The sequence below is a fragment of the Sciurus carolinensis genome, chromosome 2 (genome assembly GCF_902686445.1).
Source record: "Sciurus carolinensis chromosome 2, mSciCar1.2, whole genome shotgun sequence".
Classification (NCBI taxonomy): Eukaryota; Metazoa; Chordata; class Mammalia; order Rodentia; family Sciuridae; genus Sciurus; species Sciurus carolinensis.
In genome coordinates this window covers 196,736,379-196,751,626 of record NC_062214.1, presented here as the reverse complement: position 1 = coordinate 196,751,626, position 15,248 = coordinate 196,736,379, and the positions used below count along the sequence as shown (strand labels likewise).

The 15,248-nt window shown below is 41.4% G+C and overlaps 1 protein-coding gene across 5 annotated transcripts in view; it reads right to left on the bottom strand.

Moving 5' to 3' along the window:
• Nucleotides 1-15,248, bottom strand: part of Ppp2r5c (protein phosphatase 2 regulatory subunit B'gamma) — a 132,017-nt gene that overhangs the window by 93,020 nt on the left and 23,749 nt on the right. The window lies entirely within an intron of this gene.

Sequence of the window (15,248 nt, the reverse complement as noted above, 5' to 3'; positions counted from 1 at the left end):
GACGCTGAAACAGGCATAAAATGAAATGTGGTGCTTTCTTCTGGAGCTTAAAGATGTCAATACATCAGATTCTTTTATTTAGGTTTTAGATATTTTGTTTAGATTTAAAATTGACATTTCACTAACTTTTACTGGGATATTATTAAAAGCAACATTACTTTCCTATCTTCAGACAAGGTCAATGAAAAAGTTGCTCCAAGAAGACGTCACTCTAACGGGAGCACGACTCCCACAGACGGAGACAGCTCGAATGAAAACAGACCCAAGAAGCCTCTTCAACAGAGCAGAAGGAATCTCCTCACTCTGTGCAAACAAGGAAGTCTGCCCAGGTGACGTCCCCTCAGAACCATTTCCCACACAATCCTCGCCTCTCCCATTTGCTCCACCCGTGAAGAAGAACGAACTCCTAAACACGATTTGCAGCAAGAAAAAACACGTGCCGCTGGTGGGTGGACTGACTTCTGCGCCAGGAGGCCACACATCTCAGAGGAGGAGGGCACCGCTGCCCCCATGCGGGGGTGCTCTCCCGGTCTTCCCACCAGTGAGAGCGGAGATGCCAACTGTGTTCAACAGCTGTGTGATGAACAGAGAAGCAGGGAACCAAGTCCCACCCGGCCCTTCTCCCCAGAGCTGAGAGCCCTGCAGGACTCCACAGCCAGCCCCACAGTTTCCAGTGACCAGCAGACGCCACCCCAAGGCTGTCTCCCCACCAGTGCACACTGCTGGCCTCGCACCCGCCCAGGTGACACGGCTACCTGAGCAGTAGACACTGTTAAGCGAAAAGCCCAAGCCTCGGGTCAGGTGACCTGAACTCAGATCCGGGCTGTCCACTTGTTCTGGGGACCTCTCCTCTGCCCTAGGCTGTCTTTGAGGAGAGGACCACCACTGACCACAGGCCACCTCCGGCCAGCGGTGCAGAGGGTGCCCCTGCTCTCACTTCCACTCACCCGGCCTCTCCTCCCCAGGAGGGACAGACACCAGGTGAACAGGGTGCTCAGGGGTGTGGGAAAGATCTGGAGGCACGTGCTTGCTGAGGCTGAGCTTTCAATAGGAAGAGACTGGCCGGCCAGCCACATTTCAATATTTCACATGAGACAGGACGGGGAGATACGCCCATCCTAGGGCCGTGCTGACAGCTGGATACAGAAATAAGAGGGAGAGACTCCCGGAAGCTTCACATGAGACACAGATTAGAAGGTGAAGAGCAAGTAAGACACTTCTTGATGTATCTTTCCTAATGATCTCAGATCAAAGGATCTCGACTTTATTAGTGATTTCCCTCCACACTCTTTAACAACCTTATACATATAAAATAGTTCTTTAAAGAACTCTAAGACTGAGACCTGGAAATCACTGATAAAACACACTTTAAAATATAAATCACTTAAGAAATAAGACTTGAACAAACAAATATAAGGCGTATTTCTGAACTGGAAGCATACATGCTCTAAATATGCTGATGCTAATTTTCCCCTAAAATGGCAGATTAACAGCATGTGATCCTGAGTTGCTGAGATTACAGGTCTATAACATGATGCCTGGTTGCAACTTCAGAAAATATCTGGCAATATGTTTCAATATTTATTTTTGTCTAAGTACTAGTTTTACTTTTGGGAATCCATTCTAGAAATGTAGTAGCCATAAATGAGTACCACATTTAAAAATACATATATTTTAAAAAATCCAGATAACTTTGGGAAATACTGACATCTTAACATTATGTCTTTCAATCTATGAACACAAGATGTTTTTCCATTTATGGGCTTCTTTAATTTCAGGAGTGTTTGTAGTCTGGAGTGTACACAGCTTTCAGCTCCTTGATAAGTATATTCTTAAGTATTTCATTATTTATTTGGTACTAGGCATTGAACCCAGGAGCACTCTACCACTGAGCTACACCCCTACCCCATTTTATTTTATTTTGGGACAGGCTCTTGCTAAATTGCCCAGGGTCACCTGGAATTTGCAATCTCCTGCCTCAGCCTCCCAAATCACTGGAATTACAAGCATGGTGTAGGACACCATGAGTCTGTCACTTTTGCATGGAGTCTGTGTTCATCTCAGTGGTCAAGATTCAAGTGGTCTCTGGAGTGGAGCTCTCTGCCCACTCTGGACTACCATGCCTGGCTCAAGTACTTTATTCTTTTTGACAGTATCATGTTCTATTCATGGTTCCAAAATAATGGAAACTACCTTAAGGTCAAAAGGATTATCCCACATACTCTGTGAAATTTCATACATCCACCAAAAACACACATTTACAAAACTGAATTATGAGTGAAAAAGAGTATGATTTTTCACAAATAGTATGATCAGAAAGTAATCCCCAAATATCAACAATGGTCATCACTCAGTGGTATGGTTATAGGTGGCTTTTCTTTTAGAACCTCCACTGTATTTTTTAGCACTGCTAAAACAAGTACATTATTATTTTCATGAGATTTAAAAGTGACAGTTTTTAAAAGGAGATATAGATTGTTACAGGGAGAGAATCCCTTAATGAAGGTTTCTCTTAGGTGCAGGCTAAGAACAGGGAAGGGGTGGGATGAGAACCAAGGAGATCTGATACAAAAGCTTTTACTGAGATTGATAAATGAGATCATGGATGCAAAACCACATAGACCTTTGCTGAAATCAGGCATAACAAATTGTAATAACAGATAAGGGTGATGACTCCCTGTCTCAAAGAGTCGGTTATGAACTGCCTAATTTCTCACCATGAGTCTGTCACCTTTGCATGGAGTCTGTGTTCATCTTACAGATCAAGGTTCAAGTGGTCTCTGGAGTGGAGCTCTCTGCCCTGATGAGACAAGCACTGGCAAATGCAACCTAGAAGGGGCTCATAATATAGCCACATCACTCACTCTGGGACATGTTTTGTCACCTTCCTGGGAGGGGCCAGGCAGAGGGGAAAGATCAGCATGGGGCAAGAGGCTGCCCTGAAGAACCCCGATGGTTCTGTCCTCAACTGGAAAAGGGAGTGTACCTGATCCCTGGTGTGGTTAGGATTGTGGCCCCAGCCAGCACAGGCCAAATGCAGGAAGCAGTGTGCATCCCTTCGCTAAGAACATCAGAGTCCACAAAGAGCATTTTGGAAAGACCCCTTGGCTGCAGTGCAGAGACACTGCTGAGCCACGTAAGGGATGTCCATGTAGGGTAACCCCTTTGGGCCACCTTCCTCTTATTTCCTGCTGGGTTCTGCAAGAGCTCCAGCCGCAGGTTTTTCCCTTGGCCTAGTTCCTGGACAGTCCCTGGCACGGGGGAGGTGCTGTCAGTGTATTGAATCATCTGGTGAACAGTACTTTCCATGACCCTGAAACAGACCCCCTTTCCGCTCTGCCGCCAGGTGTCAAGTAGACACCTCCAGTCACCACCTTGATCAGACCCCTCTTTCTGTTACGCTGGCCTGCCCGCGGTGCTTCCAGACCCCTCCTGTCTGCAGCTGTGCTGGGAAGGCTCACAGGGCAAGGCTGGGAGCTGGCTCAGCACAGTGCACCTCCCACTAGGAAACGGGCAAGCAGCAGGGCTCTCAATGCACCCTCCAGCAAATGTGGTACGTGGGAAAACTTCTCACAGTATGAAAGCTTAGATCTGTAAAGGAATTAACTTTTATTTTCTGGTCCCTCCGTCATTGTTTTGTTCTCTGTTTAAAAACAAATGCCTGTAAATACATCCTACTGACTATTTCCAGGTAGTATTTCTGAATAAAACTTTCATATTTTCACTTCTAAATTCAGCCAAAGGTTTTCTTTTTATCTCCCCAAGCCCATTTGCAGGCACATTAAATATGCTTACATTTTAGTAGATAAATTTCACTGTAATTAGCAGAGGTTTTTTTTGAACCTAGTGATCTGTGACACTACAGCCATTAATGTGGGGGGATTGGGCTGGCCAGCACTATTTTTCAAACAAAACCCCAAACACAAAAAACTGGAAACCACACACGCATGGATTGCTGGGTATGTCTCACTGGGTAAGAAATCTAACCTAAAAAATTTGGCTTCACTTACAGTTTAAAATAGACCTTTTCCTTAGACACATCAAAGGTACCTAACATTCAGCTGTGCTCAAAGGCTGCCAGGGAACTTCTGCTTGCCAACAGCAAGGACAAAGGGACAGGCACTGACTGCCCTGTTGATCTGAGTGAGTCCTGTGAGTAATTAGGAAGCCACGGCCGAGCTCAGCCACAGCTAAGTAGAGGAACTGTGCAGACCTCGCCCGGCTCCTGGGTGAGACCAGGGCTCATTCACTGCTGCCTGCACGGGTGGGAAGCCTGCAGAGCAAGGCAGGAGCTCACAGTCCTTCTTGTTCTGAGAGTGCAGGGAGGCCCCACGCAGTAGGGAAGTCCACGTGTGCTGAAGATGGTCATGCCCATTTTGTTTTGTCAGCTCACGCCCCTGCCGACCCTGTGGTAGATCAACTGAGACATGGACCTCATCTTCCAAGAAGAAACCTGAGGTGGGGGGAGGCGAAGGCAGCGGTGAGTCCAGGCTGGGTTTGGCCACCCTTAGAAATGACGCCACAGCAGTCTCTGTGAAGACTGCAAGGATAGGCAGAGGACAGGTGGGTGGCTGCACCCTTTCTTGGATTTTTGGCGGGCACAGGCCTGGGTACCAGACACAGGTGCAGCGGCCCCTGCTCTCGCCAACAGCACAGGCAGCCACATCATGAAGAGTGGAGTTCATGCTGGACCATGCTGAGCCCAGGTGTCCATCAGGGGACAACATGCTGAGTCCACACTGGAATGCCACAGCCTTAGAAAGGACTTGAGTGTTAGTGCACGCTGCGACATGGGTGGAATTAGACCTCAGGGCTGCAAAGGCCCGGCATTCTGCTTCCCAATCCCAGAGAAAAACTTGGAGGACTGAGTGGGAAGGGTGTGGCTGTTTTACTCCTCAGTTGCTCCCAGGATGGCAGGCAGGGCAGGTGCAGCACAGGTTGCACACTGCACTCATGGGTTCTTCATGTGGTGCCAGGACAGTCCTTGAGTTCACAGCCACTGCTGTCCTGCTTTGATCCCCATCTGAACACTGGAGAGGAGGGAGTGGCCAGTTTCCGCTTCCTCACGGAGAACACCACACTTGGCAAAGTCCCTCCTACTCACCAGGAGAGACAGCCCTCCCAGGCACTGACCAGAGGTAAACCCCAGCAGGAGTGCCTGGAGAAGGTCATGCTAAGTGAAATAAGGTCGATGGAGAAGGACAGAAGGACGGACACCATGCGACTCCACTTACATGAGGTCCCTGGAGTCATCAAACTCTGGAGATGGAAGTAGAGTGCAGGCTGCCAGGGGCTGGGGCAGGAAGGAGGATATCCTGTGTCATAGGACAGTTCCTGTGCGGTCTGATGAAAAGTTTTGGTTGCAGATCAACAGCACAGTGAATGTATCTGATGCCAATGAGAGGCATAACTATGAATGGTTAAATGATAAATAATATGTATGCATACGTCACCACAATTGAAAAAAGAAGATAAGGCAGGCTGGAGTTCAGGGACACTGGAAGCTGAAGCAGCAGGGTACAGACTGCTTCTGGGGAAGGTGGAGCATCACCGGAGCCAGATCTCCAGCTGGAGGGAATGGATGGAGAAAGCAATGTCTGAGGAAGCCTGTGTGTATGTGCGTGTGTGAATTCTAGGTACTGGGAGAAAGCCTGGGAGCAGTGTAGAAGGTGGATGCTGCACACTTACGTGAAATGAGAGATTGTGGCTGGAAGTTAGAAACCAAAACCCTGGGGTTCCACCCAGAGAGGTCTGAGTTGACACCTGGAGTGACTCAGAGGGGCATCTGTGGTTCAAGGGGCGTGAAGAGGACAGCACTCGCAGCACAAGGCTGGGCTGCTGTGGGACTGGCCTGTCACACAGGCAGCTAGCTCTCAATCACCTACAGGCAAAGTACTGGCTGTGCTCTGCTACCCAGATGCTGACCAAGGACAGCCGTGAACACCATGGTGCCTGGAAGGCTTGGGGGCATCTGGACACCATTCTAGCTATTCTTCTGCTCTGACCAACACAGATGGTCAAATGTTTGCTCTAATCTGGGAGCAGGCTCACCAAGCACAGGGACTGTGGGTAAGCAAGACAAGGCACAGTCAAAATGCACGACAAAGAAAGTACTCATCAGGGCAGAGTCTCCCTGTTTGGCCCTCTCTAGGTTGACCAGGATAAGTCAGCAATCTGGTAAATTTCTCACACTCCATTCTTAGTATTCTTCAACTAAGAGGCAAGAAGCCAAGTCCCCTGGAAATATGTGCATAATTCATTTTTTAAAAATGTTTTTTAGTTGTAGATGGACACAATACCTTTATTTTATTTATTTATTTTTATGTGGTGCTGAGGATCAAACCAGGGCCTCGCACGTGCTAGCGCTCTGCCACTGAGCTGCAACCCCAGACCTCATAACTCATTTTTAAGCAGTAAAAGCATGCATTGTTATGGCAAAACTTTCAACTATATTGAAAATAAACTGCTGTGCACGAGATGAAGTGTTGCATTTTCATGAAAGGAGAGCAGGATATATAAAATGTTAACTGCCACTCAAAAGCCAAACTGGGAAACTGAGCACATTCTCCTACGACACTACGAGGACTGCTTTCACAGAAGGCCAGAACCTCAGGGTCTCCTGTGCAGGGTCTCCTGGTAACCGACAATTACAGCCCGCATTGTTCCATCATAACTCTGGCTTCTTCCTGGCCTACTGTTTCTAAAACAGGGAGCAAGTCCTCAAGAAACATGATGAATTCGCTGTACCCGTAAGTCACTTTAAAAAATTGGTCTCTTCAGCTAACACTTTAACACTTCTACCTTTCAAACCAAACATACCAAATGAAGGGTTCGATGCAGAAAGATCTTGCAGTGAATAGGTCTGAAGACTGTACTCAACCTGTTACAAAAAACTAAAATACAAAGTACAAAATACAAAATAAGTTTCCAACTTAGCAACTGACCAAAGTCTCTGAGTCATGGCCCCGCTGGAGTGACGCCACCATGCAGACACCCCACACCCTCCGGGAGCACGAGGTGGTGGCACCCCCTCTGCAGAGGGCATGTGCACAGAGCCTGCAGTTTCTGAAAATCTCTCTTCCTTGATCCCCGACAGCTTTACTTTGAATCCAGCTTAAGGAGAAGTTAAAAGATGAGAACAAGGACAATAAAAGATTTACATATGGGCACTGCTTATAACCGTGGAAAGCTGGGGTACCCACACAATACTATAATAAACAACGGCTAAAATGACACCTGTCATTTCCACTGGTGTCAGAAACAAGACACACGTGCTCACTCTTACCACTACCATCAAACACCGTACGGGAATTGTCAGTCAACTAAAGAGAAAGACATGCAAGGTATAAGAATCAAAAAAGAGGTGAAACTATCTTTTGGGGCAGAAGATCCAGATACCTGGAATGTCCAAAAGAATCAACTGAAAAATATTGTAAGGAGTAAGATGATAATTCAGTACAGAAGCATGATGTAAAAGTAAGGGTCAAAATGATGACGACTTTTAGAAGACACATGGAAGAGAAAACCCTATTTCAACAACAGCAGCAATAATGGACCATCTGGGTATTAATAAGAAATGTGCAAAATCCACACAAGAGAAACTGTTAAACATCCCTAAAGGAAGCAAAAGTGGCTTAGGAAAATAGACACGACATAGTCCTAAACAGGAGAAGGCAAAAACCTTAAGATGCCAACCCTTCCTTGGACACAATTTAAGCGGATCCCAACAAAAATGCCAACAGCTCTTTCTTCAATGAGATGAGTCAATTCAAAGTTTCAAGAGTTAATGATATTTGTATCACTGCTGAATTGTTTTAGTAGACTGTACAGCCAAAATTACATCAATGATGTTAGAAAGCAAGATTTTCAGCATAAGACAGAGGTAAAAATGAAAATCCAAGAAAAAAGTGAGATCACTATAATACTAAGGTTAAATTAAAACTATCAATATGAATGCATGATTTAAAAATAATTACACTCTAGCTCCCGCCACTGAAAGCAACTAAAAGTAATCTTAGTTCTGGTCTCTAATAGCATTTCCCACTAAAGGAACCAAGTCTGATTCCAGGTCTGGGGCAGGAAAAGGTGCAAAATGAGCCTGCAGCATATCTCACTGCTGGAGATCAAGAAATAAAAAACACATGATCCAAAAAGTACATAAGAGTTAGCATAAAGGACACTCAAGGTTGAAATTATGTATTTGAACACAGGAAGAATAATGATTTTAGATTAAAAATTGACATCAAAGACAATACATTAGACTCCATAATGATATTCAAAGAAAAGAAGTCAGAAAAAAGCGTAAGTGGTTACCATTTCAGGGAAACTGGTAACTCAAAGACAAAAGAATTATGCTTACACTCTTTTTCCAGCAGGAACCATATTTCAGGATAATCAAATATCCAGTTGGTATGAAAAATAATCATTTTCAAAAGAATGCCAAATTAACTTGTAAAACTGGACTCAGGAAAGGTTATCAACAGCTGTTTAAAAGATCGGCATGTGGGAATAGACATCAGCTGGGTGTCAGATTAGGACTAGTACTTTCTGAATTGCAAAGGGAAGCATTTAACTGTACTTGGAGAGAGGAATGATTTGTCCTTGTCCCCATGTGGTGGTGAAGTTGAGCCTCATTTCTCAGGCAACCAGAGATCACATATCTTCCACAAGGAAGACACCATCTACTGAGTTACAGCACCACCCCTGTCCTAGACCAGCCAAGAGAGATTTCCACTACACCTGGGCAGAACAGCTGGCCTGGCCAACTTGATAAGTCGGTGTTGTGGTTTAGACTGGCAGGTCTCTGGCAAGGTGTCCCCTGTGGCCACTAAATCGATAACAAATCCCTGTTGAAAACCCTGACTGTAGGGTTCAAATATTTTAATACAATGACCAGTGCGTAACAACAGCAATGACGACGACGATGAGGTCAGGAAGCAAGCAGAGAAGACATCATGAACAAAATGTGACAGGAACTGTAGAGCTGGTCTTAGCTGCTGCAGGTCAGAACAACGTGCTTACCGTAACGCTCCGCGGTGTGTGCAGAGCAGGGAGACTTAAAACAACAGCGCAGATTTTAAAAAGACTCAAACAGAATTTTCAGACATGAAAAAATACTTCTGAAGTTAAAAGGTTAACAAACGGGTTGAACACATATAGATAAACCTGAAAATTCTCAATCACGTAGAAATTGAAAACAAGTGTTAGAAACTTTGATAGCAATTTAACAGGGTAATTTTATGTCTGCTGACTATGATAATGAAAATTGTGGGAGTATTTTAAATTTCATTTCTGTAATTATTCATTGTATTTTATGACAAAATAAGGGACATATACCCAAGATACATAAAGAACTGTTATAATAATAAGAAAATCAAGTTAAAAACATACAAGAGAATTTGAAAATACATTTCATTAAAATGATATACAAATAGCCAACAGACACATGAAAAGGTGCTTATTCATTTCCAATCACTAGGGAAATACAAATAAAAACCCCAGCAAGACACCACTACACACCCACAGAAAGGCTACAATCGGGAGGCCAGGCAATAACAAGCACAGGCAAGGACGTGGACACACCGGAACCCTCGGGAATCAATGGTGGGAATGAAAAATGATGCAACCTCTTTGGAAAATAGTTTGGCAGATTCTTAAAAAGCTAGACAAAAATTTACTACATAAGCCAGCAATTCGATTCAGACACTGCCTCAAAAGAAATGAAAACACATGTTCACACACTTATACATGAATATTCACGGCAATATTATTCATACTAGCTTAAAAAACCAACCCATGTGCCCATTAATTGGCCACTAGACAAACAAAAAATGGCAATATCCATAATAACAAGAGTACTACACAGCATTAAAAAGAAACAAACTACTCAATAGGGATGAACCTCCAAAACCTCATACCAAGTAAGAAAGCACATTATAAAAGATAACGTACTGTGCAACCAAGAATACTTCACCCAGAAAAGCTACCTGTTATGGTTTAGATGTGACATGTCTTCCAAAAGCTCCTGTGGGACATCCCAAGAACGTTTAGAAGTGAAGTGGTTGGGCTGAGTGTTAACCTCGTCAGTACATCACTCCCCTGGTAGGGACCCACGGGTGGTGACTGTAGGAGGCAGGGCGTGGCTAGAGGAGGGGGTTATTAGGACAAGCCTTTGGGGTATACGTTTTGTCCTTGGTGAGAGAAGAAGTCTCTCTCTCTCTGTGCCTCTGGTGCCATGTTCCTGCTGCTCTCTCCTACGACACCCTTCTGCCATGATGTCTGCCTCAGCTCAGGCATGGAACAATGCAACTGCCATCTGTGGACTGAGACCTCTGCAACTGGGAGCCCCAAAATAAACTTTTCCTCCTCTAACATTGTTTTTGTGAGGTCTTTGGGTCACAGTGATGAAAAAAGTTATAAAAACACTATCATTCAAAAATAAAGAACTGAAATCTTTCCCAGAGAAGCAAAACTGGAGGGATTCATTACCACTAACCAGCGTTAAAAGGAATGTGTAAGGGACTCTCACATCTATAAGCAAACAGATGATCATGAATAAATGCAAAAGTATAAAACTTACTAGTAGAGCAGACATACAGAAAAGAAAAAGAATCAAACATTATCAATACAGAAAACCATCAAGTCACAAAGATAAACAATAAGAGAAGAATATAGGAACAAATGATATATAAAACATCAAGACAAAAATTAACAGAATGACAGGAATACATTATTAGCAATTAATAATAATCCTGAATGTAAACAGATCAAATTCCACAGTTGACTGACTGAATGGATTAAAAAAAATTAAGACTCAACTATATGCTGCATATAAGAAACTCACTTCACTGGTAAGGACATATATAGATGGAAAGTGAAGGAATGGAAAAAAAGACATTACAAATAAATGGAAACCAAAATCTAGTACAAGAGTAGCTACACTGATAGCACATAAAAGAGACTAAAAAAACTAACAAGAAAATCTCTTGATCTTTTCTTAGAGATCACTGATCCCAAAGAGAACAATTCAATAAGAGAATATAAATATTATAAATATCTCTGTACCCAAAAGCAGAGCACCCAAGTATATAAAGCGAATATTGGATCTGAAGGGAGAGACAGACTGTAGTACAATAATATTTGAGGACGTAAATGAACCTAAAAGATATTTATAGAACATTTCATTCAACAGCTACAGAATACAAATCCTTTTTTTTTAAAAAAAAATTTTAATCATACATGTATATGGGGTAATAATGACTGTCTCATTCTATGGTCCTTCCCATCTCCACATGCCCCACCCCTCACTCCCCTTTGCATAATCCAAAGTTCCTTCATTCTTCCCTACCCACCCACCACTGTGGATGAGCATCTGCTTCTCAGAGAAAACATTCAGTCTTTGTTTTTTTGGGACTGGCTTATTTCACTTAGCATGATATTCTCCAGTTCCATCCATTTACCTGCAAATGCCAGAATTTCATTCTTCTTTGAGGCTGAATAATATTCCATTGTGTATGTGTACCACATTTTCCTTATTCATTCATCTGTTGAAGGGCATCTAGGTTGGTTCCATAGTTTACCTATTATGAATTGAGCTGCTATGAACATTGATGTGGTTGCCTCACTTAGTATGCTGATTTTAAGTCCTTTGGGTATAAACCAAGGAGTGGGATAACTGAGTCAAATGGTGGTTTCATTCCAAATTTTCTAAGCCATCTCCATACTGCTTTCCATAGTGGCTATACCAATCTGCAGTCCCATCAGCAGTCCCCACACCCCGCCAACACTTATTATTGCCTGTATTCCTGATAACTGCCATTCTGACTGGGGTGAGATGAAATCTTAGAGTAGTTTTGACTTGCATTTCTCCAATTGCAAATGATGAACATTTTTCCATATGTTTGTTGATCTTATGTTTGTATTTCTTCTTCTATGAAGTGTCTGTTCAGTTCCTCAGCCCATTTATTGATTGGGTTATTTGGGTTTTTTTGGTGCTAAGTTTTTTTGCAAATCCTTCTTAATCAACATATGGTACATACATTCTCTAGGATAGACCATATGTCAGGCCCAAATAAAGTCCTAACAATTTCAAAAAAACTCAAAATCATATATCATGTATTGCCTCTGGCTACAATGGAACAAAACTAGAAATCAACCAGAGGAATTTCAGATATCGTATAATACATGGGAATTAAACTAATGGACCTACTAGGAAATCAAAATGGAAACTAAAAAATTTCTTGAAAAAAAGAAAATGGAAGCACAACATACCCAAACCTATGGGGTACAGCAAACACAGTACTAAAAGGGAAGTTTAGAGCAATAAGTGCCTACATTAAAAGAAAAAAATAAAAGATTTAAAATGAACGACCTAATGATGCAGCTCAGGAAACTAGAAAAGCAAGAACAAATCCAACCCCAAATTAGTAGAAGGAGATAATTAATAAGATAAGAGCAGAAATAAATAAAACAGACTAAAAAATTTTTAAAAATCAATGAAACAAAAAAACTGGAATTTTGAGAAAAGATAAACAAAAGTAGACTAAGAAAAAAGAAGAGTCAAACAAATAGAATCAGAGGAGAAAAAGGAGACACTACATCAGATATTACAGAAATACAAACACATCATTGGGGACTATTGTAAAAAAACTGTAGGCTAACAAATTGGAAAACTGAAGAAAAATATACATTTCTAAACACATATGACTTACTAAAACTGAACCATGAAGAAACACAAAAACCTAAGTGCCCCAATAATGAGTAACAGGATTAAATCAGGAATAAAAAATCTCTAATCAAAGAAAAGCCCAAGACTTAATGGCTTTGCTGATGAATTTTATCAAACTTTTAAAGAACTAACATCAATTCTTCTCAAACTATTCCAAAAAATTGAAAGGGAGAAAACCCTTCCATGAGGCATTGCCAAAATCTGACAAGGAAAAAAAAATCTGACAATGCCATAATGAAAAAAAGAAAAAGGAAAGAAAAAAAAAAAGAAAAAGAAAAAGAAAAGAAACTGTAGACCCAAATCCCTGATGAAAACAGATGCAGAACTTCTCAACAAAATACTAGTGAGCCGGATCCATCAGCACATCAAAAAGATTGCATACCACGAACAAGTAGGATTTATCCCAGGGAGGCAAGACTGATGGACACACTTGGTTCTCCTGACGTAACACATCACAGCAAGAGAATGAAGGACAAAACCCACGTGTTCATCTCAGCAGACACAGAAAAAGCATTTGACGAAATTCAACATTCTTTCACGAGAAGAAAAAACCCTCAACATGTTAGTTATAGAAGAAATATGCCTTGATAAAATAAAGGCTGTATACAATGAATAGGGAAAAGTTGAAATCATTTGTCCTCTAAGATCTTGAAAAAAACAAGCATGTTCACTTTACCATTCTTATTCAATTTAATACTAGAAATCCTAGGCAGAGCAATTAGGCAAGAAAAATAAATAAAGGTCATCCAAATTGGAAAGGAAAAGGTCAAATTATCTCTGCTTGCAGACAACCTGATCTTATATGGAGAGAAACCTAAAGACTCCACCAAAAACCATTAAAACTGATTTTACAAATTCAGTAAAGTTGCAGGATACAATCAACATTAAAAAATCAGATTTTTTCCATATATTAAGAATAAATTTGCTGAAAATAAATCAAGAAAGGAATCCCATTCACAATAGATACAAAAAATAAAATATTTATGAATAAATTTAACTAAGGAAAGATCTCTACAATGAAAATTATACAATACTGATGAAAGAAATCGAAGAGGACACACATAAGTGGAAAGACATTCCATGTAATTAAATGTCTACACTATGCAAGGTAATTATAGAGTCAATGTAATTCCTAGCAAAGTACCAGTGACATTCTACACAAAAACAGAAAAACAATTCATAAAATTTGCATGGGATCACAAAAGACCCCAACAGCCAAAGTAAACTTGGAGTAAGAAAAATAAAGCTGGAAGCACCACAATACCTGACTTCAAAGTAAACTACACAAGGCTATAATAACCCAAACAGCATGATAATAGCATAAAAACATAGATCAATCGAACAGAATATAAAAACCAGAAAATAAATCCACACATCTACATTTAATTGATTTTTGACAGAGGTACTGAAACACACTGTAGAAAGAACAATCTGTTCAATAAATGGTGCTGAGACAGCTGGATATTCACATGCAGAGGAATAAAAATAGACCCCTATCTCTCACAATATTAAAAAAAACAACTCAAAATGGATCAAAGACCCACATGTAAGATCTGAAACTATTAAAAAAAAATTCAAGACACTGGTATGGGCAAAGATGTTTTGGATAGGACCCCCAAAGGATAAGCAAGAAAAAAAAATTAGACAAATGGGATTATATTAAAATAAGAAGCTTCTGTTCAACAAAGGAAGTAATCCACAGACCAGAGAGACAACTTACAGAAGATGAGAAATTACCTGCAAACTATTCTTCTGACAAGGGATTAATACCCAGAATATATAAGGAATATAAGGAACTCGACAGTAAAAAATTACTCCTAATAATTTGAGTTTAAACTGGGCACATGATCTGAATAGGCATTTCTCAAAAGAAGATATCTAAACATAATGTGTAAGTGAAAAATGCTCAACATCACTAATCACCAGGAGATATGAATCTAAAACATGTGATATCTTTTCATTCCAATTAGAATTACTATTATCAAAACACAAAAAACAATAAATGCCAATGAGGATGTGGAGAAACAGGGACTCTTACACACTTCTGGTGGGAATGTAAATTTGCACAACCATTATGGAGGTTCCTCAATAAACTAAAAATAGATCTACCGATATGATCCAGAAATTCTACTTCTGGGTATATGCAAAGGAAATGCAATCATGTTGAAGAGACCTCCACACTCCCATGTTTACTGTAGCAAAGTTCACAAGAGCAAAGATGCAGTCAACCAAAGTATCCATGAAGAATGAATGAATAAGCCAGGCGCAGTGGCGCATGCCTGTAATCCCAGAGGCTTGGGAGGCTGAGGCAGGAGGACCTGGAGTTCAAAGCCAGCCTCAGTAAAAGCGAGGTGCTAAGCAACTCAGTGAGACCCTGTCTCTAAATAAAATATAAAATAGGGCTGGAGATGTGGCTCAGTGGTTGAGTGCCCCTGAGTTTAATCCCCAGTACCAAAAATAAAACAAAACAAAACTAAAAGAATGAATTGATAAAGAAAATGTGGTGTATATATACAATGGA